This window comes from Pseudonaja textilis, chromosome 4 (genome assembly GCF_049901715.1).
Source record: "Pseudonaja textilis isolate UNSWEBS1 chromosome 4, rPseTex1.2, whole genome shotgun sequence".
Lineage (NCBI taxonomy): Eukaryota > Metazoa > Chordata > Lepidosauria > Squamata > Elapidae > Pseudonaja > Pseudonaja textilis.
Window position 1 is genome coordinate 48,220,841 of NC_141993.1, and position 23,767 is coordinate 48,244,607.

The 23,767-nt window shown below is 39.4% G+C and overlaps 1 protein-coding gene across 8 annotated transcripts in view; it reads left to right on the forward strand.

Annotated features, from left to right (window-relative positions):
• LZTS2 (leucine zipper tumor suppressor 2) overlaps positions 1-23,767 on the forward strand; it is a 67,754-nt gene that overhangs the window by 7,154 nt on the left and 36,833 nt on the right. For 2 of the 8 annotated variants that reach the window (XM_087932828.1, XM_087932827.1), the window contains exon 2: positions 3,323-3,385. The exons of 3 other annotated variants lie outside the window; for them this stretch is intronic. The gene's annotated coding sequence lies outside the window, so the exon portion shown is untranslated. Of the gene's footprint in view, positions 1-3,322; positions 3,386-5,637; positions 5,729-10,604; positions 11,106-23,767 lie in introns of those variants that run through there. 3 more of the 8 variants (XM_087932830.1, XM_087932832.1, XM_087932829.1) reach the window with 3 other exon arrangements.

Consider the following 23,767-nt stretch of genomic DNA (forward strand, 5'->3'; position numbering starts at 1 on the left):
GTATGTAAAAAAGCCTCCTCCAAGCTATTGTTCAGCAAATGTATGGAATATTACAGCAGTCATCCCCAGAAAAAAAAGGGGGGAGGGGCTTATGGCCATGCTGGAATGGGAATAATGGGAGTTTTACTTCAGCAGCTTTCCACAGCACTGATTTGACAGAGGCTTCATTTAGGCAATCACTGGAAATATACTTGCAAACATCCTCCTTAAAAATGATGCGTTTAGCAACATGGAAAATGCTTCACCTCAGTGTTACATTTAGGACTAGCAATTTGCTAAATTAAAAACCCTCTGTCCTTATTATCTTTATGCTGCCTTATGTCATGAATCAGGTCATCTTTTTAAATGAGTGAACAGTATATCCTGTGCTTGCTTGCTATCTTACCAAAAACTTAAAGCCTTTTTTTCTTCTTCATTTTGCCCTCTGGCTGCCAAAATGGAGATTTTATACTGCCTGCTTAATTTTGTATGACACTTCTTTCCTTGCCACAAAACAAAGGAAAAAAAAACTGGGATAGTTGTTCTGATTATCCAAGGGAAGTGAATGATGGAGTTACAACAAGGCTTTCTCTGTGTGAAAGCCACCGAATGGCTGAGAAAAAGCACCCATCAAACCATATAACCTTCTATTCTGTTTCAAGGCAGTTGGCCGCTGTGACGAACTTCAGGGAAATTAATGTCAGGCTATTTTGAAGCTTTTTACATACTTTTTACAGCCTTGGGACTGTCTTTGCAGTCTCTTACTGCCTTGTGTAATAACACTATCGTTTACTCCACTTCTGCTTCTGTTACATGTCTCTAGTTCAACAAGAGTGATTCTTTGTTTGCACCTGTTGTGTTTTGAAATGTGACTTCAATATTTTTAATAGAAGAGAACATGTGTAGCTCAGGGTGCAGCTGTGGAATGCTTAGTGCTCTTTGAGCTTGTTTGTTTGCAGACGTTTCATTACCCAACTAGGTAACAACATCAATGTGGTAAGTGTGGCCTTTGCTTCCTGTTTATATACAACAGCTTGCCCTGCTAGTTTTGGTGTGGTATAGTTCTTTGCAAAATTCTTTTATAATTTTACCAACTTGTAATCTTTGATGTGAGGGAAGGGGACAGTTATGGGGACAAATGCTTTCTGGGAATCATTTAGATCCATTAGGTGTTTGTGCTGGATCATTCAAATTGGTTTCCCTAGCCTGTGGAAGTCATAAACAGCTGCCAATTATATTTGGATCAGACTGATCTGACCATACTAACAGGGTGATGGAAATCCCTTCTATCTCCAGCTCCTATAATATCAGCTCTGAGACAGAAATAAACTATGTATGACCATTTAATGTATTTCAGGCCCAAAATCACTTGAGGCAAACTGATCCCCATGAGGGTTAAAATCTCTCAGAAATCAACTCCACGAGCTTGGGGAGAGATCCTGCTAGACAGCAACGGTTCATCAGTCAGGATCGCAAGGCACTCAAATATTAGTATCAGGGACAAATTCCTGGATCACAGGAAAATGTTCCTCATGATCAAAGCCCCCTCCTTACCTCCTCAATATACAGAGCTTGGTGAAGGACCCAAAACACTGTTTTGAAGAATTGTAGGTAGTCCTCAATTTACAATCAGAGTTGGGATCAGAATTCTCATTGCTAAGACAGGCAGCTGTTAAATGAGTCCTGCCCAATTTTATGACCTTTTTTGCCACCATTGTTAAGCAAATCACTGCAATTGTTAAGTGAGACACATGATCATTAAGAGAATCTGGTTTCCTCCACTGGCTTGCTGTTTGGGGAAGTTACAAATAGTGATCACATTTCAGGGATCCTGAAAATGCATGCTAGTCTCCAAAAGCATTGAAATTTTGATCATGTGACTGTGGAGATGCTATGGCGGTTTTAAGTGTGGGGACTGGCTGTGAGTCATTTTTTTTTAAGTGTTATAACTTCAAAGGGGTTGCTAAATGATTGGTTGTAAGTTGGGGACTTCCTGTAGTGAAAAAGTAGAAGGGCCATAGCTCAAGAGCAGGGAGGAATTTGGCTGTAAACTATTCCAAGTTTAGTCTGGAGCATCTGCAGATAAGATTGAGAAACAAAAGAAAACAAAACTCCAAACACACTGTAGCCTCTGCAGTGCGTGATATCAACAGAACAATAATGTCACTTGGTATAAACCTCACGCTGTATATTAAAAGTTATTTGTGTTCTCTGCCAGCTATCTTTCAAAAAGAAAAAAAAGTAAATAAGTAAACTTCCAGAAGAGTGAGGGGAGGGATTGGGAGGAATGTCATGTAAAATGAGGCAATTGGATGTATTTTGTTGAGCCAGTTTGGTGTAATAGTTAAGGCACCAGGCTAGAAATTGGGAGATTGTGAGTTTGATCCCATCTTGGGCACAAAGCCTGTCACATTCTGCTAGCCCTAGGAAGGAGGCAATGGCAAACTACTTCTGAAAGATTTTGCCAAGAAAACTGCAAGGACTTGTCCAGGCAGTCTCTGGGAATCAATCAGCATGACTGAACGGAAGAAAAAAAAATGGCAAAATGGGATTTTGCTCTTCTTATATTGAAACTTCCTGTTTACTTTAGAGCACATTAGCATCAGACCTGTGAATGAAAATAGATCTAGTTTCACATACTTTGTAATTCCTCCTGTAGGCAACTCAGTAGAAAATTGATTCAAATATGTATACTAAGATACTTTGTTTTATTTTTTATACCATTTTGTTTTGTTTTTACAAATAAGTTAAGGTAGTAAATATACCTAATATTTCCTCTTCCTATTTTTCCTTATAACAACCACCCTGTGAGGTTGATTTGGGCTAAAAGAGAGAGAGTAACATGCCCAAAGTCATCAAGTTTCCAAGAGTCTATATAGAAAAGAATAAACATTGATTAATTGGGACTATCCTTATATCAGGGCAGGCTTGTATATGAACAACAGACATGTAGTACATTGGTATATTTTTTTTCTATTCCACAGCTACACATGCAGTATTTTAATTTTGTCTTCCTATTTTGAATATGAAGCCTTAGTACTATAGTGTTATTGTTTCATGGGTTTGCAGAAAGTACTATATTGGTCTCTCACTTGGTATGAAATTATATTTTGTCAGGGGGTGGGGGAATTATATCTCAATAGAATCCCTGAAAGCAAGAAGAAGTGGTCACAGCTCCTAAGGAAAATGCTGTTTTTGTGGGATGCACAGATAGCACAGTACAAAGATAACTGAACTAAAAAGAGCGTGTCATTTTAGTTCAGGAAATAGCAGGAGAAAGAAGAACTGCTCTGCAGGACTGGTGACCCTGATAGGCCTAACAGCATGGTGTGCTTGCTTCCAGGTGGTTGGCCAGAGTTTCGGCATGGCTGATTTGAGTGCAGAAATAGGAAGAACCATCTGTATGGTAAGCCAAGGCCGAACTCCTTTTCATGTCCCGGAACAATTCCTCCACTCCTTCTTAAATGGATCTAGGTCAGCCTGTTTCTGCTGCTTTTGTTGGAATTTCCTTGCTTTAAAGTGGTTCAGTGGTTAGTCAATGTGCCCTGCCATTCTCAGCAATAGATCACTGGAGCTTGTGTCTTAGGTTACTGTGCCTGGGGAAAATTGTCTGTAACTAATAGTTACCTTATGTGGGGGAGGGTATCGGGGTTTTGGATGTAAGGGCCTTTTCCTTCAAAAATCCCAGTTTTGCTCAAAGGGATACAAGAAGCCTAGACTTGCTGGCTGTCATTTGTGATACATTTTGGCATTCGATATTATGCTGCCTTAATCTGCCCTAAAAGATTTTAAGAGTCACTTAAACTTTTGTTAGTTAATGTGAGTAGTCACATTTTTAAGAACTCAATTTTAGTAGACACATAACTGCTTCTTTCTAAGTCTTTCAATTTATTTTTTAACTTCTTGGTAAGGTAAGGAAGAAACTGCTAGTTTACAGTGTGATGAATCCTCCATGAACTTGTAGTAAAGCCTTCCAAATTTGTGGTTAGCAATTTGCAGTGCTATATTTAAAAACTGCATGTGTTGGAAACCATAGCTAGACTCCACTCCATCTCATCCTGCTTTTCCACTGCTGATTTCACAATCTTGATATATTTAAATTAGATAGATCTGATGTCTGTAACAATGGCACTTAACTTGACAAAATATGAAGAATGAGAACAGAGTAGAGTGCAATCAGTAGCTTCTATCCAAAATAGGTAACATATTTGATGGCAGAGATAGCAATGAACAAAACAAGCCAGAGGTTGGAGGCACATGGTGGTAAACAATCAGAGTTCATTTCTGAAATGTGTGTGGCAAGGCAAAAAGTAACATTCATTTAAAATTACTAGCTTCTGAGCATGAAAACTGTATTGTTGGGGTCAGTCTGTAGATAACACTTTTTAAAAACCAATAGGACCTTGACAGATCTGTACCTTTATCTGCATTGCAATGGGGCTGCAAGGTTTACTTTAGATATAGCTCTAATCCTGTCAATGTGGCAAGGATTATGTGACAAAAGAGAATTGGTAATCCACCAATCAGCTATCTCTCCTCCACCATAAGATAATTTTTTCATTTTTTTCTGATCTCCAGTGCAGAAATTGCTTTACAAATATCTGATTAGATATACCCACTTTTGTGCATGTAGGACAAGCTATGCAGATTTATGTATGCAAAAGAAAAAAAAATGGGGGGGAGACAAAGGAAAGAGTGAGAGGCAGTGAGAGAAAGACAATTGATTTCAAATTTAAATATTTTCGTTTGCTGACCACTCTGTTTGCCAGCTACCTATTTGGAATTTTGAACCGGGTAGTGCTTATGTTCATAAAATAGCTGCCATAGTGGGCATGGCCAGTCATGAAACATTCGTATTTCAAAAGCAATGTAGCAGGCTCAAATTTTGGCAATGCCTCTGTGTGGTATTATGGCTCATGAATTAATTAGGGCATCCGTCGGAACCCTGACAGCTATTTTGGTGCTCTGTTTGGTAATATGCTTAGATATCCATTTTGAAGATTGTCTAGTACTAAAGTATATACACAGAGGTACGTTGCTGTGAGTGCCACATTGCTCTCCTTCTATTAAAATTAAGCAGGACAGAATTGGGTTTTTCCTGAATTTCATCTTACGTTATTTATTGGAATACAATTGATGGTGCCTAGGTTTTTTATCCAGAAAGTTAAAGATTTGTCAATGCATCATAACCAGATTTATTCTGAAAACTTACAAGTGTCCACTTGAATGATGTTGGTTCCCATGCTATATGGGTAGTTTTGAGACTGAACTGAATAATGGAATCCTGGGCTTCTAGTCATTTTGGGAAAAATCTCTTTAGAAAATAAATTGTTCAGATATGTAATGAAACTGTCACAAATAAGTTTCAGGAAACGTTCAGTACTGTAGTTATTTGATGCTGTTGCCTTTGTAAAGGAAGTGCTTAAAATGGCTTCCTTTGGCTTGGAATTTTTGTTTTTGATGTCCTGCTCCTGCTCCTAGTTATCTGCTTACATTGTCTCAAGTCTTTAGCTAAAAGGAACCTTGTGGCATTGTACTTATACATATAACACTGTGGACAATGTTGCTACTTTCCCCTTTAAATGAAGTTTGTTTTCCTCTGAGTCTGTAGCTGTTTTAATGCAAGCCCAAACGTGCACGTGGTCTGTATAAAACTCCAGACAGAGCCAGACAAGACCGAACTCTTTCATCTGCTGGGCAGGAACAGGCTCAACTGCTTTCCTGGGCTCTGATTAGAGGGTCCAGTCACGTAAGTTTGCTTACTTTGTGGCCTGTTTCTGCACTCTTTTTTTAAACTGCTTTTGTGGAGCAAGAATGAGATGGTGCATTTTTTCCTACTTCTCTTTGGTGATCCAGCAGCTTTTGGATCTTTGCAGCCCATATAGGGGAGAGAACAAACATTCTTTTCCTGAGTGGTAGAAAACTAGATTTATGAAAGCCGAGAAACATTTCCATCTAAGCGAGGGCGAGATTTGGATTCCTTAGTGATTCCTTGATCACCAGAGAATCTAGTGGCAGGCACCATGCCTTCTGATTGGTCACTAACAGCAGCAGATCTTTTGGCTGCTTCCTGGAAAGATTCATGCAAAGATTAATATGGTTCCATTGTAATTGGATGATTGATTGCAAAAAAGCCTGCAGGATGACAAAGTTTATTGTGGAATTTTGTGAAAGACAAAATCTGATGAAAGCTATGGAATGGTAACTGTACTAACATCTCATTGAAGTGGGGTCTTGTGACATCACTGAACACAGGTTGCAGGTTAATTATTGAACAATTCCAGACAGAGCTAAAAATTCACTGCTAGAAAGCTTAGAGTCAGTACTCGTCAATGTTGATAGTATTAAAGTTTGTATTTGACTAAATATGAAGCAGTTTCCTTTGCTTTCTATTACCATGCCACATTCCTCTTGAAAATGGATGGATTACTGGAAGGACACATCCCCTGGGAATCATTTGTACTCCTTATTTTATATGTTAGCCTCTGAGTTAAAGCTGCTGTGGCAAAACCAACACATCTTGCTGAGGTTTCTCTATCATTCATTTCAATCAAATATCAGAAATTGAGCTATTTATTTAAAAAATTGTAAGTAGTTGAATAGAGCATAAAAATCATGGAACTATATGTAAGGAAATAAATAATATGCAAGACTCTTTCATTTAAAATGCCATCTGGCCAAGGGGGGAGCTTTCCGGTGTATTTTACTTTGACCGAATAATGGGGTGTCAAGATATAAGGAGAAGTGAGAAGTAAACACAGAGCATGTGATTTTTCTCATGGAAGAAGGTTAGATCCAAATCTAATGAGCATAGCTCATTTCTGTAATGTAAAGCCTAGCACAATTTCTGTAATGTACTGAGAACGGGCAGTTATCTATTTCCTTGGGGTGGGGTGTTCATTTTGCCTGGTTGTAAGTTCAAAGACATATTCTTCTGCCATGCTTGTATCTGTCTGGAGTTTTCTCATTTGTAGGAAATAATGAGATTGACTTGTTCCCTGTTCCTCATTTTTTTTTTGAGACATAGATTATATAATCTACTCTGTTTAGGACTGCTTGAAATTCCTATGGACATTTCAACTATTGCAAAATGCTACATTCAGAAATGGAGAAAATAAATGCCAGAGGGACACTGGTTCAAATATTCTGCAGTGGGAAAGGGATCTTTGCAGCGGAAAAGAAATATGGATGCGCATGGAGAAAAAAAGAAAGCGGGTGGGTAGGGAAACCAGAAAGAAAATAGAACAACTCCAGGGAGAATAATTTTGCATCTTCTATGAAAAAGTATGCAGGTGGAATTTTACAAGAGGAAGAATGAAAAATGATGCTTGATGGAATAATGAAATGAAAGAGGCTGTGGATTAGGGAAAAGTGCAAATGTCAGAATGCTTGCTGCATATTTATTTTGAGACTCTCATACTAAATTAAGAATTACATAAGCAATGATATAACTCCATCCAAATGATAATGTAATGGTTAGATCAGGAAACAGAAGTAGGGAAGGTTACTCTACTACTTAATGAATAGATGAACTAGCCTGGCTTTCCTTACAAAATCAAATACAGATCAAGTAATTAAGATGTGATATAAACATACAGTATATATATGTTTGTATCCTTAAGAGTTCAGTATTCATGTAGTCTTGCTAAATTTTGTTGCTTCCAGTTAAAATTTGACAACTCCATTTCAGAGGAACAACATTCTCTTTGTCTTTTGTATTTCATCATGTATGCTTTCAGTTTATATTTTGATCACATTTTAGGTTATGTTACTCAGTTGCTCATTTTAAGTGTTAAATCCAATTTGGTGAAATTGGTATCTTTATGCTAATTTTTCAGTTGAGCAAGAGTTGAATGCAAAGTAAGCAATATTTTTTACATACTTTGGAGTGAGCCTTTCTGGTCATAATTGGTTTCCTCCCAGGTTTGCTACCTTCAAGGCAATCATATATTTCCATATGTTGCATTATCCTTGAAGAGATCAACAGCCCCCACCTAGAATTATTATCATTCTCTGGCTTAACATCTAAGATGTAGAAGCTATGTCTGGGTTTTATTAGCTCAGCTGGCAGGTAGATGCTCATTTATTTAAAACTTCATAAAAAGAAAAAAGAAATTCCTCAGCGTCAAAATCCAATATGGCAAAGAAAAAGCTTAACTAGATAGTCTATAAATAAGGAAAAATGCTTTTACTGAATGTGTGTGTGTCTGTGTGCGTGCGTGTATGCGTGCACTTAGGAACATCTAACTGCCAATGTGGTGGTCTAAAAAGTGCAAACCAGGCCCAGTGGGCTGTCTCTTCAGAAGACAAGTCTTATTTCCTAGCAGTATTCTTTTCCCCTGCTAAGTGGAATTATTAATAGTAAACCAGGCATGCTTTGCAAGGCTTCATGCTGCAAGAAAAAAATGAAGAATATTCCAAGTATTAAAAGCATCCAGGATGTTGAAATCAACAACAGACATGATAGGGATTCCCTCCAATGTTGCTTGAAGAGGAATTATATTTATACAACTTTTAGTATAAAGTACAGAGAACTCAAGGGGGGCGGGGGAAGCTTGTCAACTATAACCCAAACATGGTTGTAGCACATGTTACCTAGTTAGGTAATAAAACGTCTCCTCTGCAAGCAAAGAACCACGCTGATAGAGCCCCAAGAACCCTACTGTTGTCCTTCATTTGTAAACATATGAAAGGCCTCCTGATGACACTGTTTCTCATTTAACTCTTTTCTCCTACCACTGCTTTAATCCCTTTTCATTTTTCTAAAAGTCTATGGAAGAGAAAATGATGAAACTACTGTACAATTGGTAACGGTGGGAGCCATTCGTCTGGCATCACCATCCATTTGATTCTTGCTGTCTCCGGGTCTCTCCTGTTCCTTTGTTGAGGTCTTGTTGACTTTTAGATTATAAGTTCCTTTCTGCAGGGAGGCTGTCTCCTGTTACTTAATGCCATTTGCATCGATGGTATGTCATGTCATGTCACGTCATATCATGTAAAAATAGAATAGAAAAAATCAGAGTGGCATCTTAAGGGACCCTCAGAAGCCACTTTCAGTACAGCATAAAAATGTCCCTGTATAAGAAAGATATAAGCAGAAGTTTAAGAAGCTTTTTGGCATCTAACTTTGTGGTGTAGTATAGGATGAGATGCTAACAATTATACAATGGTTGTAATAAAGAAAGCAATAAAGAACATTTTTTCCCAATTTTCAGCTGGCAAGCATATGAAGCTCTGAGTTCAGATTCCAAGGCTTTTAGTTTTACTTAAACGTTTAAATAGCATTCCTCAATCTGATGGCATCCAGATGTGTTGGGAGTTCAGTTCCCAGAACTCCTAGCCAACCTGGCCTTTGGATACTAAAGATTTATACATTTGGAGGACACCAGCTTGGGATAAACAATGATATAAAACATATCCTAGGAAAATTTGGCAAATCCATACTGAAGATTTAACCCAAGAAACATTCCATGCTGAGATTTGGCAAATGTGATTATATAATGAATTTAGTTGATGCTTCTGAGAAGGTAGAAAATTTATGTTTCTTTGCTATTGAATAGGCACTATTCACCACTTCACCTAGGAGATTATGTGGAAGGTTTTCTAGAGCAGAGGTCTCCAACCTTGGCAACTTTAAGTCTTGTGGACTTCAACTCCCAGAATTCCTTGCCAGCTTTGCTGGCTGAGGAATTCTGGGAGTTCAAGTCCACAAATCTTAAAGTTGCTAAGGTTGGAGACCCCTGTTCTAGAATACATGGTCTTCCTAGAGTACATGGTCTACTGTAATATCTTTCTTTTTTTAATATGACAACTGAGCAGTTAAGCTGTTTGTGGTTCTTCTGAGTCAAAGTAGAGGAGGCAAGTTCACAGGATCTTTGTCTAGTATTTGTATTGTAAGTTACAATAGGAATGATGAGAAAAGTGCTAGATAGATAATATTTGAATTGGGCTGGTTACTGTAGCTATTCTGGCTGGCAGAAACCAAATTTTATGGTCTTGGAGGGCAGGTTTGCTGCTGTTTTGAATTTTAGTGGCACTCACATTTCTGCTTGTTTCCTGTATATTTGTAACAGAAATATTTCAGGTCTACAGTATCATCTTCACACAGAGAATGGATTCCACGGAGTTGCCCTAAATTTTATTTTAAGAGTGAAGAGCATTGCAGTTAAGAGATAATTGTATTAAACTCTCCCCCTTTTTTGGCAAAGCCCTAGATAGAGAGTATGGGACCTCCCGACTGATCTTTACATGTTGTGCATACCAACTGCTGGTGCACGTGCCTTATTTTTATTTTGCCAGGGCAGTGAAGGTTGCTTTTCTTATTGATTCAGGCTTTTAGGAGTCAGGTGGCATTTCTTCTTTGAGGGAATGTCCATTTTGAGGGAAAGAAAATATTACACTAAGTATCAGGTAACATACGGAGCTGCTTTTGATGTTTAGCACTTGCTAGTAGAGGTATTGAGATCTAAGATTCTAAATCTTGCTGGCCTACTGGCAAAGGGCTAGGACTTGTGCAGAAATGTTCCATCTCCTCCCACTCCATCTGGCAGTGTGTTTGCCTGCCAAAAGGGCTTGTTTCCGCATCTCTGTTTTATTTAAAAAAAAAAATTCCAGGCTCAGAACTTGAAGTAGAAGAATGCGCCTTCCTGGAAGCAACAAGTCTACAGAATTTTCCTCTGCTCCAAATTCTCCTCAGGGGAAAATCGCTGCTGGTTGCTGGCTGTGGTCATAAAGGACATCTACGTCATTCCTACACTGAGATGATATTACCAGTTACTTGGTGCTCTTCAGATCGATGCGGTGAGAGAAGGGCGTGCTTTCCTTGCAGGCTGAATTTTTTCCAGAACCGGCCCAACTGGTGCACATGTGGGAGGCCCGTTGAACAGAGGCCTTCCTATCATTTGTTGTTTTGCATGGGGTGTTTCCTTGTCATTGGGACAGGAGGGTTGATACTTGGGAAGAAGAAACCACAGTAGTGAGCTGGGGCATGCTGAACTTCAAGTCGGAGTCTGCAACTGACTGCTTATCTCCATGATGCAGGAGGCTGGAAGCATTGTGTTGAGATGGAATGGGCTAAACCTAGATTGAAATCTTTTATTCAGGACTGGAAGATCAGCGGTAGATTGGTAAGGCTTGGTCTACAACTTGTTTAGCAATTTCAGATCTGCTTTTTCTCACTTAAATAAAACAGTTTAGAAGTATTGCTGTGGTTAGATTTAGATTTCCCCATTGTTGTATGGCTCACAGGAAATAACTAATTGGCTCCTTCACCCCACCCCCATCCTCACCCCACAGTTGGCCCACAGTTCAAACCAGTATTTGAACTGGTTTGCATTATGGATATCTTTGTTCTAGGAATTTGCACAAAAGATTCAGCATGCTTGAATCTTCTTATGTCTGTTTTACTGTAAATCACTCTCAAACACCAGAAGATAGTAGGCTCTTCTGGTAAAAGAAAAAAAATGCACTAAAAAACTATGGTATGCAAATAAATACAAAACTGAGAAGGCTTATGGTTGTTTAAAAAAGAATGGAAAATTAGAACAGAATATAAATGCACCAAAACCACATTCATTTTTCTTGTCCTGTTTTAGTTCTTTATCTGACTTATCTGCATTTTTTTCACTATAGTTTTTGTAAATGCAATTTGACCTCACCTGTGGTATGATACAATTTAGTTTCTTTTGAAATGCTGGACGAACATTTCCACCATCCCATTTATTGAGGATACTTGTGAGCAATTGCCTTTATTTTTTTATCATCTGCATTGTTGTGTTGTAAAAGGACAAAAAAAAAGATTTAAAAAGAAAGAAAAGGGAACAGAAAGGAAGAATATTCTCTGGGAATGTGCTCTGGGAAGAAACACTCTGGCTCCTGTAGAGAACTTGGCTGTATCACGCATTTTTGTCATGGAAACAATCTTGCCCTTCCATGGACTCTGAGCATGTCCCAACAGAAGCTCTGCTCTGCTTTAATTCCAAGCCTCCCCCCTATTTTTGTACTGTGAAAGTAGCTTTAGTTTTGTTCCACTTGCTTTGTTGCAGTTTATTTAATGCAGGGGCTGCAACATAAAACTTCAGTTTGCAGAGATTGCCCAACAAAAGAATTTAGGTTTGAATCATCTTCTGAAGGTAGCCACAGTCATGGTTATGTGACTGTGTGGGGACTCTGGCTTGCTTACGTAATTGCAGCAATTAAAAAAGAATTATATTTCTTTTTCAAGAGATTTTGATAGCATGGCCTAAATCACTGCAGCCATGTGAAGAGCCGCATGACACCATGGTTTATCTTGGCTTTTCCTAGTCTAATGTCTTCTATAACACCACATAATCTGCTATAATTATAAACTCCCATTATCTTCCAGACAGTATTACAGCATAGCCCAACAAACCTTGAGAGGCACCTGGCTGGGAAAATATTAACTGCAGCCATGCCTTTCTAATTTGGGGAATGGGACGTATATTTCAGTTGAACTTTAGTTTGATATATAAACTCTCTTGGAAATTGCTTTTGATTTTTAGCTATACATGCCAATTTCACTATTGTATTAAAATATTTCTTAACGCATGTACAGCATGTTACAAAGCTTTGCAATGCAGGGATACAGACAGTCCTCGACTTACAGCCATAGTTGAGCCCAAATTTTCTGTTGTTAAGTGAAGCATTTTTAAAGTGACTTTTGCCCCATTTTATGGCTTTTCTTGGCACAGTTCTTAAGTGAATCACTGCAGTTGTTAAGTTAGTAACACAGTTGTTGTAAGTGAATCTGACTTTGCTTGTCAGAAGTTCACAAAAGATGATCCCATGGCCCCGGGAGCCTTCAACCATCATAAGTACATGCCAGTTGCCAAGCGGCCGAATTTTGGTCACATGACCAGGAGATCCTGCAATGGTTTTAAGTGTGAAAAATGACCATTAGTGACATTTTTCAATGCTGTTGTAGCTTTGAATAGTCACTAAATGAATGGATGTAAGTCAAGCACAAGGACAATAGGAAAAGCATTGCAAGACAGAAATGAAATTGTGAGCAGGGATACTAACCTTTTCATACTCTTCATAAATGACCTCTGTGATCATATCAAGAGCAACTGCGTTCTCTTCGCTGATGATGTAAAGCTATTCAACACCACAGACAATACTGCTACCCTTCAAACAGAACTTGACTATGTATCAGAATGGTCAAACAAATGGCAACTTCAAATCTCAACAAATAAATACTCTGTCCTACATATTGGCAAAAAAAAATATCAGAAAATAAAATACAGGCTGAATAGTCAAGACCTTGTTGACAATCCAAACTCGGGTCAAGGATCTTGGATTACTCATCTCTAATGATCTAAGTGCTAGAGTCCACTGTAACTACATAGCCAAAAAGGCGTTAAGAGTTGTTAACCTAATCTTACATAGCTTTTTCTCTGGTAATATGACACTAATAACTAGAGCATACAAAACATTTGCTAGACCAATACTCAAATATAGCTCATCAGTCTGGAACCCACATTACGTATCTGATATTAACACAGTTGAGAAAGTCCAGAAATATTTCACAAGAAGAGTTCTCCACTCCTCTACTCGTTGCAGAATTCCTTATGCTACCAGACTTGAAATTCTAGACCTAGACAACCTAGAACTACGCCGCCTTCGGTCCGATCTAAGTATAGTATATAAAATCATATATGCAATGTCCTACCTGTAAATGAATATTTCAGCTTCAACCATAACTACACAAGAGCAAACAATAGATACAAACTCAAGGTTAACTGCACCAAACTTGATTGCAGGAAATATGATTTCAGCAACAGAATGGTCAATGTCTGGAATACTCTACCTGACTCTGTGGTTTCTTCCCCAAACCCCAAAAACTTTAACCTTAGACTGTCTACTATTGACCTCACCCCTTTCCTAAGAGGTCTGTAGGGGGTGTGCATAAGTGCACCAACGTGCCTACCAGCCCTGTCCTATTGTTTCTTTCTTTTTTTTTTATATGTATCCATGTATTCATAACTATGTTTTTACTTATATCTATTATCTTGTAAGCAATTGACAAAAATAAATAAATAAAAATAATCAAACATACTAATCAAATAAGCAGTTTTGAGTATTAAAATCATCTTTTTCTTTTATCTACTATACAAATAATTCTTTATGAAGATGGATCTTGGTATTTCCTTGGGTATGGAGAACCTTAGCAAGTTTTTGTCAGGGCACCATTGCTATTAAGTCCTGCCTAAGCAATTAGCTTCAGCCCTTTGTTTATTCAGCACTGTCCTTCGCTCCAAAAAGAATTCAAACAATTTAAATGAACTCCGGATGTAGAACACCCCACTCAGAACACATCAAGCTTCACATGACAGAATGGAGTCTATCATGTGCCAGTCATATGGCTAAAGCATGGGAAAATTAACTCTTCACTTATCTGATGCAGGCAAACCATTTAGCCTGCTGGAAGGCCTGGCTGAGAATAGCATTGGCCATTTACCCTCCCCCACAAATAAATGAGTTTAAAGCATCTTTCAAATATTTCAACTTTACCATCAAAGTAATACTACATCTTAAAAAAATGCCAAAGCAATCACAGGAGGTAAATACCAGCACCCTTGTCAGTGTTGAGCTGGTTTGAGTTGGAATTTTAAAATGGACATTTTCCTGATAAATAATGACTGTGGAGTATAAAGGCAATAGGCAAGCAACATAATATCATAATAACAGAACATTGTTAAGATTTATCTGATTCAACTTAATAGAACATAACCAGTGTTTTAAAAGATTAATAGGATGAAGTACAGTAGAGAAGTAGGAAAAGTAGAATATATTTATAAGATACTGAAATGCTAAAATCAAAACAGATGCTAAAATAATGCATACTATCCAGCTATAAACTTCAATATGGGAACCTCATATAATTACCTAATATTTGGCATAGAAATCATGATGCAGTCAGAGATGCTGATATTATATAAACTATATGTCATCATTATTCTAATAGTTAACTTTTACATTTAAAGGAAAACTGTTAAGAGGAAATAACTTCATATTTTTTCCCCTCTGAAATGCCTACATTCTGAATGAGAAGGATTTTCACCTCCCCACCCCCAAAGCAGTGATTCTCAACCTTTTTTTCACCATGGACCTCCTTTAAATATCTTTTGTACCCATGGACCATGGCCAGAGATGCCCAAGACTTAACTCAAGATTTCAATCATAACATTTCTTCAAGCTTTTGTATACCCTCTGTTATGACATTGTGGCCCACCGGGGATCCATAACCCAAAAGGTTGAGAACCACTGCCCTAAAATATTCTCAGATTACAGGTAGTCCTTGACATACAGCAGTTACATTTACTGACCGTTAAAAGCTACAACAACCCAGATATTTTGGACTCAAGTGTGGTCATAAGTCAAGGACTACCCATATTATACAGGAATAATACAACTTGTATTACAGGAATAGTACAACTTGCTCTTCCATGCTTTGCCTAAAAATTGTGTAAATCGGGGTGTCAAACTCAATTTCATTGAGGGCTGTATCAGGGTTGTGTTTGACCTCGTGGGTCCAGGGTGGGCATAACCAGTGTAGGCATGGCCAGTTTGATGTCACTCATGTTGGGGGCGCCTGTGGTAGCCCAAGTATTCTACCAGCAAAAACAGGCTCCTGAGCTCTGTTTTTGGTTACGACAGCTTCCTGCAACCCCCTGCCAGCGAAAATGGAGCTCAGGGGGGCCGCCTGTGGCCCTTGCTCCATTTACAGCTGAGATGCCCTCCTGCAACCCTCTATTTTTGCTGACAGAGGCACCACACTGGTCTGGTCCTTTGCTGTTCCTAGGGTAGCCCCGCGGGCCAGATCTAAGCACCCTGCAGGCCACCCCCGGGCCTTGAGTTTGACACCCCTGGTATAAATCATCCTTCCTCAATTTTTTGCTAGCTGAGAATTCTTGAGCTTGTCCCAATATAGCTGAAGGAGATGGAAAGAAAGTTGTCGATTTATTTGACTTTTTTTTTTTAACTTGGCTTATTGAAACAATGTGAAATTAAGAGGTCTTATCTTTGCTTGTTATTTTTTAAGAATTTAGGCAGTTTCCATTAATAGCTTTGAAAAAGAGAATTGGGTTTCTTTTGAGGCTCACCGTCTTTTATATCAGCTTCTGCAGTATTGTGTGTTCATTATCATTATGAATAAAATGGAATCTGTGATTATTTGCCCAGGGGACTTCGATCCAAAGTGGATTCCACAGAAGTCTGGGAGGGAAATTTAAGAGGTGTGTCCAAAAACCTACTACTGTATTATGATCATAAGGAGAACATCAGCAGAGGAAATATATTTATCCATCTGATAAAGAGTTACAAATGAATTAAACTGGAGAATGTAGCAACAGCAGAAAAACAGTACCTCAGGTAATAGTGAAAATTTTAACTTTCCAGGTAAAATCTTAAACAAAGAAGGATTGCTATGAAAGATTTACAGCATTCCAGTTTTTGCATATACAGTATAGTTCTTTTCCAGAGTTTAGGCACCTTGATCAAACTTGTATACTTAATAAATTTCAAAGTGAATAGAAGGTGATACAGTCTCTACAGGGCATGTAGTTAAATCTCTCTACAAATTTTAATACACGCACACACACACACATTTCACAACATAGCCTGTCCCATTAGCAGCAGATTAATGTAGTATATATGATTAAAGTAAACATAAAAAGCCAAAATACAAAAATAAACTATTATTTTGAAAAAAAAACCCACAACGATAAAACTAAAACAAAACTAAGGGTGAACATATGCTAAGATTGCTGCTTACAAAATACAGTTATTTAAGAGTCAAAATAAAGGAAAAAATATAGCAGATACATCCTTTAACACCTTCTTTGGCAGAAGTAATAGCTTTCAAGCATTTCCTATACCCTAAGAGTCCTTCTAATCTTGCTTTTGGAATCTTTTCCCTACTCTTCCTTGCAGAACTATTCTAGCTTAGAAATATTCTTATGACTGTTTGTGAGCATTACATCTTTGAGATCTTCGATGAAGCATCCACAGTTATTGTCACCAGCTTCAACATGAGAAGGCATTACTACATGCCCCTTTTTACCATGCACATAATGGTCATTTAGCAGGCCCTCCTTCCTTCCTTCCTTCCTTCCTTCTTCTGTTGATTAAATAGCTTCCATTTATTTAGTGACTGGGACATTAGCTTCTAGGATATCTTGATATTTAGTTAAACCCTTTCTTTTAATCACCCACAGAATATTTCCTGTGCCACTGGCTGCCACACAACCTTAAAGCATAATAGAACCACCCCCATGCTTAATAGCTGGCAAGCGTTTTCTTCAAAGCTTCATCCTGTTTTCTCCAAATGTATCTTGGGTAGTTGTGGTTGAACAGTTCGATTTTTGTTTTCTAGGTCATGTGCTCCAAAATGTTTCAGACTTATCAAGATTTTCTTTGTATATGAGATCAGAACTGCTGCGATGAAGTCAGAGAAAAGATTTCTGTTTTACAGCTCTACCATGCATTTCACTATTGTATATAAACATTGCTATACTGTGCACCTGTGGACAACTGCTCCAATGTCAGCTAAACTTTTCAACTAGCAGTAATCTGTTGGTTGTATTGTTCAGAAGTGATCAGCTATCGGAGCAGTTCTGGTACAGAGTTTTCTTGGTTGTCGAGCCAATATTCTACAGATAGGAAAGAAATTGAAACTGAAAATAGGTTGGATATTTCAGCAAGATAACAAAATATCCTTCAAATGATATACTTAGAAAAAACATTTTTGTCTGATAACCCTTATTGGACTTCTGCTGATCAGGGCTGAAATGATGAAGTTTTAAGGATTTGTTTATAGATAAGAAATTGGATATGGGAAGAAATGATCATTTCTTGTATCTTAAGAGAATGTGACAATATATTAAAATTGGTTTACACTTGTTTTATTTATATATACATGTGTCTTTTTCTATTTTTTCCTTCTTTTTGATCTGTATTAGTTTTTATCTTTGCAATTGTAATTTTTAATAAAATTACTATTTTTTAAAAAAGAAAACAGCTAGTGTAACATCAACATTTTAAGGGGCTCATAAGAGGCTCTAGGAAATTAGAAGCTGGTTAATTTAACATTTGTTCTGGGATAATGTGATAAAAACCCATATTAAAAGTAACATTAATTACACAGAAGAATAAGCACATGGCTGCTCTATACAAGACAAATTCAGTGTTGGAGATAATGTTTGTAGTTTTACTTTTATTATCTTTTCTAATGAATACATTAAAAATAACACTGCCAACATCACAATGCCTTGATAAAAATCCATAATTATAGATTAATTATGATTAAAACCTAGCAAGACAGAGAAATTCCTTCTTGGTAATTTATGTAGTTAATACTGAATTTGGCTTTGGTTGTGGTCACTTTTCTCTTAAATGAATAGCAGGTCTATAACTTGTTTCTTCCCCTTCCCCTGCCTTCTGTTGGAGCTGCAGATGAAGGCCCTGGCCAGGGAAGCTTTTGCTCAGTTTCAGCCAGTGTGCTAGTTGGATGCCTTTCTGCATTGGAAAGCCCTGATTATGATAATATCGTAATTATCATACAGGTAGTCCTTGTTAAAGCAGCTGTTTGAACTTAGACGGTGATACAGAAAAAGTAGTTTTACAACCTGTTTTTGACAGCACAACGGACAGTAGTAACATCTCTGTAATCACACGAACATTCACAAGCTTCACAGCAGGCTTCTAATAAGCAGACTCAATGGAGAAGCCAGTAATAAAATTGCAACTCGGAGCCATTTTGCTTAACAACCGTGGAGAAAGTGGGCTTGTAAGTCTGCAGTCACATGATGGATTGCTTAATGACCGCAGGAGAAGTAAGGTTGTAAGTCTGTCACCTGATGTCTCACTTAACAATTATGTTGCTTAGCAATGAAGTTGCTGGTCCCGATTGTTGTTCAATGGGGATTACCTGTGTAGCATCAGTGCTCCATTTGCTGCATTGATTGCCGGTTAGTTTCTAAGCGTAATTACAAGTGCTGTGGTTGACTTATAAGTGCCACATTGCTTAGCTCAGCTCACCGGTTCCTACAAGTTTATGTCTCCTCATTAGGTTTGACCTTTTCCAATCTTCCCAAGAGGAGATGTTCAAGCATACCCCCCCTCCCCCATGAAGTGAATGTGTGAATAGCATCATGCTTAAGGCTTGTAAAAAGACCCAACCTTCTTGAAGGCTGTGAGACTATCCTGTTCTGTCACACGTTTGGTGGATAGTGGATAGGATTTGTTTTCGGATAAGACTCACTTTATTTGGTTTTGACTATCTATTTGAGGATGGTCTTAATGCATGTACATTATATCTATTATAAACTGCCTTGATCATTGGCCAGACGGTGTATATGAATAGCTGTATGAAATGATTTGGAATATTTAGTTAGAAAGAGAGGCCGGGAAATCACTAGCTGACCTCTCCCGTTTTGAGTTATTTTAGGTTTATATAACCTTCAGTGAAGAGCTGGAATTGAATGCATCATGGAGCTAAAATACAAAGTAATCAGTGCATGAGTTCTGTGGAACTCAGTTTTCTAAAGCTTGCTCAGAAACAAAATCCACAGGAAAGTTGTTCAGTTAAAAAGTTTGGATTATTTTACTATTCATTTGTTATTTCTAGAATAGTTATTGAGGCAGTTGTATCATATTTCTTCTCCGAAACTTAAGATGCCATCAATACTTTGTATTTCATTTACGTGCCAACTTGAGAGTAGATATATACCGTGTTTCTCCAACAATACGGCCTCCACCAATAGTAAGGCCCAGCATGTTTTATCGCTAAAATCAAATTAAGCCCCTCCCCCAAATTAAGGCCTATATTTAAACATGTGAAATGGGGGGAATGGCGGGGGGGCTTGCCGTTAGGAAGTACTTTTGTTGCATACCCGGATATGGTGCTACCTGCATTGACTTTGGCGTTCGCAGGGCACTTCGTATTAGGAGACCTTCCTCCATTGTTGCTTTCCCTCCTCCCTTACTGCCGCGGCGTTTAGAGCAACGCCACAGCGTTTGGCACAGCCATGCACAGCCAGCCAGGGCTTCTACCTGCAACCGGAGCCCGGCGGAGACGCTCAGCTTCAGGTGCTCCTGTCGCCGCCTTCCCTTCACCTTCAAAAGCAAAGCCAATTCTTTTAAAAATGATGCCCTACAACCGGTACAAAAAAGCCTCCCCTGCCCGAGAGGGCAGCCCAACCCCACGTGGGAAGGTGAATCTCCCAGGGCCACAGCGCAGGATCGGCCCACACCGGGAGAAGCACCCAGCCGCCATCCTTGCCTGGCGCCGGGCAGAGTGCGAAGAGCTTCACCTGGGGCGCCCAGCGCAGCTGACAGGTGGGTCCTCCTGCCCAGCGGTGGAGCTCTTGCCAAGGCAGCGAGAGCCTCCCTGCTGGACCCTCTGCTCATCCCGTCAGGGCCGCGCCAGAGCCGTGCGGACTGGGCAAAGCCGGGAAAGCAAGCCACGGGTGTGCACCCGCCTGCCAAGAGAAAGAGCCTGGCCAACCCAAGCTTGGCTTCCTTCCCAAGTCCCTCCAGCCTGAACCCAAAGGGGCCAGCGCGAGAGGCCGCCCGAGGCAGTGATAGCGCTCACCCATCCGTGGACAGGGAGACAAGGCGATGGCCTGCGCTGCATCCTTCTCCGAGCTGGCCCCGCTGAGTCAGTGCCTCTGCCTGATGCCTGTTCTGCTGCAGCATTTGGAACCTTGCCTCCCTGTCCGTGGACGGGTGGGCCCTATTACTGCCTTGGGCAGCCTTTCCCAGTGGCCCCTTCGGGTTCGCGCTGGAGGGACTTGGGAAGGAAGCCAAGCTCGGGTTGGCCTGGCTCTTTTGCTTGGCAGGTGGGCGCGCACCCGCAGCTCACTTTCCCAGCTCTGCCCAGCCTGCACAGCTCTGGCATGGCCCTGATGGGAGGCGCTCGCTGCCTTGGCGAGAGTTCTGCTGCGGGGCAGGAGGGCCCACCTGTCAGCTGTGCTGGGCACCCCAGGCGAAACTCTTCATGCTCTGCGCGGTGTCAGGCAGGGATGGCGGCTGGGCGCTTCTCCCGAGGTGGGCCAATCCTGTGCTGTGACCCCGGGAGATTCGCCTCCCCACGTGGGGTTGGGCTGCCCTCTCGGGCAGGGGAGTCTTTGTTGTAGTAGTGCGTCGTTTTTAAAATAATTGGCTTTACCTTCAAAGGCAAAGGGAAGGCGGTGACAGGAGTGCCTGAAGCCGAGTGTCTCCGCCAGGCTCCGGTTGAAGGGAGGAGCCCTGGCAGGCCGCACGGGGCTGCACCAAACGCCACGGCGTTGCTCTAAACACCACGGCAGCAAGGGAGAAGGGAAAGCAACGGTGGCGGAAGGTCTCCCGATTCGAAGTGCCCCACCAATGCTGAGGTCAACATCCAAGCTGTCGCTGCCCGCCCACCTGAGGATGCAAGGGGGGGGAATTAAGTCACTCCCGAAAAGACGGCCTAGCCGTTTTTTCGGGGGTCAAAAAAAAATAAGGCCCGGCCTTATTTTGTGAGAAACACAGTAGTTGAACATTATCTTGTGAGAAGTTCTTGACTAAAGAGTTGGAGGACTAGTGCTTAACTGACCTGCTGTCTCTGTCTTAAAAGTATCTGTTGTATTATTTTATTTCAGTTTTTAGGGTACTGAGCCTTTAAATTTTCTGTCTTCTTTTAGTCTTTGGGGACGGACAGTCTGATTTAATTAAAAATTGAATGAAAATATACATGGAAAATGAATGCAAGTAAATAATTTGGAGCCTGCTGTACCTGGTAGTTACTAAAAGTTCCAGCTATAGATACCATGTCAACTTTACAGTATGGCTGCATTTTGTCTTCCCCATTTTGACTAAAAGAAGGGTTATTGTGGGATGTTAAGGAGAAATATAGTATTGTGGAGGTATATATTAATATAGAATGTAGAATACTTTATTGGCCAAGTGTGATTGGACTCACAAAGAATTTGTCTTGGTGTAAATACTCTCAGTATACATAAAAGAAAAGATACATTTGTCAAGAGTTGAGAATCATAAGGTACGACACTTAATGATAGTCATAGGGTACAATAAGCAATCAAATCATACTAGGAAATAGTCAAAATAAATCGTAAGTATACAAACAACAAAGTTACAGTCATACAGGCACAAGTGGGAGGGGATGGGTGATAAGGAGTGATGAGAAGATTAACAGTAATAGGGAGTTAATTCATTACAACTAGAACAATAAAAATATTAATACAACTCAGATGTTGTAAAATGTATTCAACCATCAGCTCGAGACTGAGAAAGGCTGAATTTACAAATATGAAATTTTGTATGTTGGTGCAAGACAGCATACAGTCACATTTTTAAGTTTAATTAAAATGTGAGGGGGAGAAGTTCTTCTAAGGCAGACTTTCAAAAGTGGACTTTCGGTTGAACATTTGTTAGAAATAGGCAGAAACACGTATGAGCTGACAGCAGTACTTCAGCTCAACAAAGTATTTCCTCTTTTGGCAAACTAAGCAATTGTTTGGAGTCTGTCATGAATTTGGGGCTGTAGAAATTTGAAATTTCTGATTACATGAGCATGTGATTGGGCCGTCTGAAAGCAGAATCTCCTATTTATAAATAATAAGGAACTCTTTTGTGGTCAGCTAAAGTATTTTTATTTAAGATCAGTCTAGACCTGCATTTAGATGATGCCTAAGTTCCAATAAATGTGTTTTAAATATTTCAGAAAGGTGACTTTAAAAACTCAAAATGCTCCAAAACTGTATTATATCACTTTGCTGCACTAGTCTGCAAGCTAATAAAAAGTTTGTCTGCTTGATATATGTCCAAAGATGGTTTTTTTGTGACTTGCTCCTTTAAAATCTTTTAAAATATTATAGCTTGTAGGGTAGATGTTAGACAAATGCTCAGATAGGTAGTTCCTGGGCTTGTTGGTTTCCCTCAGAGCCCCCAAAGTGGCTGGAACAAAATGATCAGATCGGATTGCTTTTTGAGATGTGTCTGAATGTTTTAAGGTAGGGATCTCCAAACTGGGCAGCTTTAAGACTTTTTAAGACTTCTTGTCTCAAAACCCAGAATTCTGGGAGTTTAAGTCCATAAATCTTAAAGTTGCCAAGTTGGAAACTCCTGTTTTAAAGTAGTAAAATATGTGTTGTGTAAATAAAACTGGCCCTCAGGCTAAGAAAGATCACATGCAGACACCCACATAAGCTAAAAGACAAGCCTTAGCCCTTCAGATTATTCTATGGTTTACTACAAAAAAAATGTAAACAAAATGGAAATGGAATAAGAAGAAGAGAGAGATGGTATTTTTTCCTAGTAGAATTGAAAAATCTGAATTAAGAAGTGCTAAAGTGTTTGGAGAATCTTCGTAATTCCTATGATCTTTTCAGAGTATAAAGTATTTTATATTTGATGCTTTCACCAGCCCTATGAAATTGACCCGGCTGAAATTTGTCAGTTCTTTTTGCCTCCTGAGTATGTGAGATATTTAGCAAGATTTGGAGAGGCCCAAGTAAATGAATTCCACTTACATTCATTGAAGGCTGTTTCTGCTTTTCAAGAATGGCCTCCTCCTTGTTTCTTGCTCACTTTCTGTCTTCCCACCCACCCCAAAATATCTATCGTGGAGCAAGATTGTTCAGTGAATTTCCAGGCACCCTGCTGGGCCAATCACATTGCTGCTCCAGACACAGAAGGGGTTGAAGGGCTGGGCTTATTTATAAACAGCAAACACCAAAAGTTGACATAAATGCCAAAGTCTGAAGCATGATGGGCAGGCAGGTAG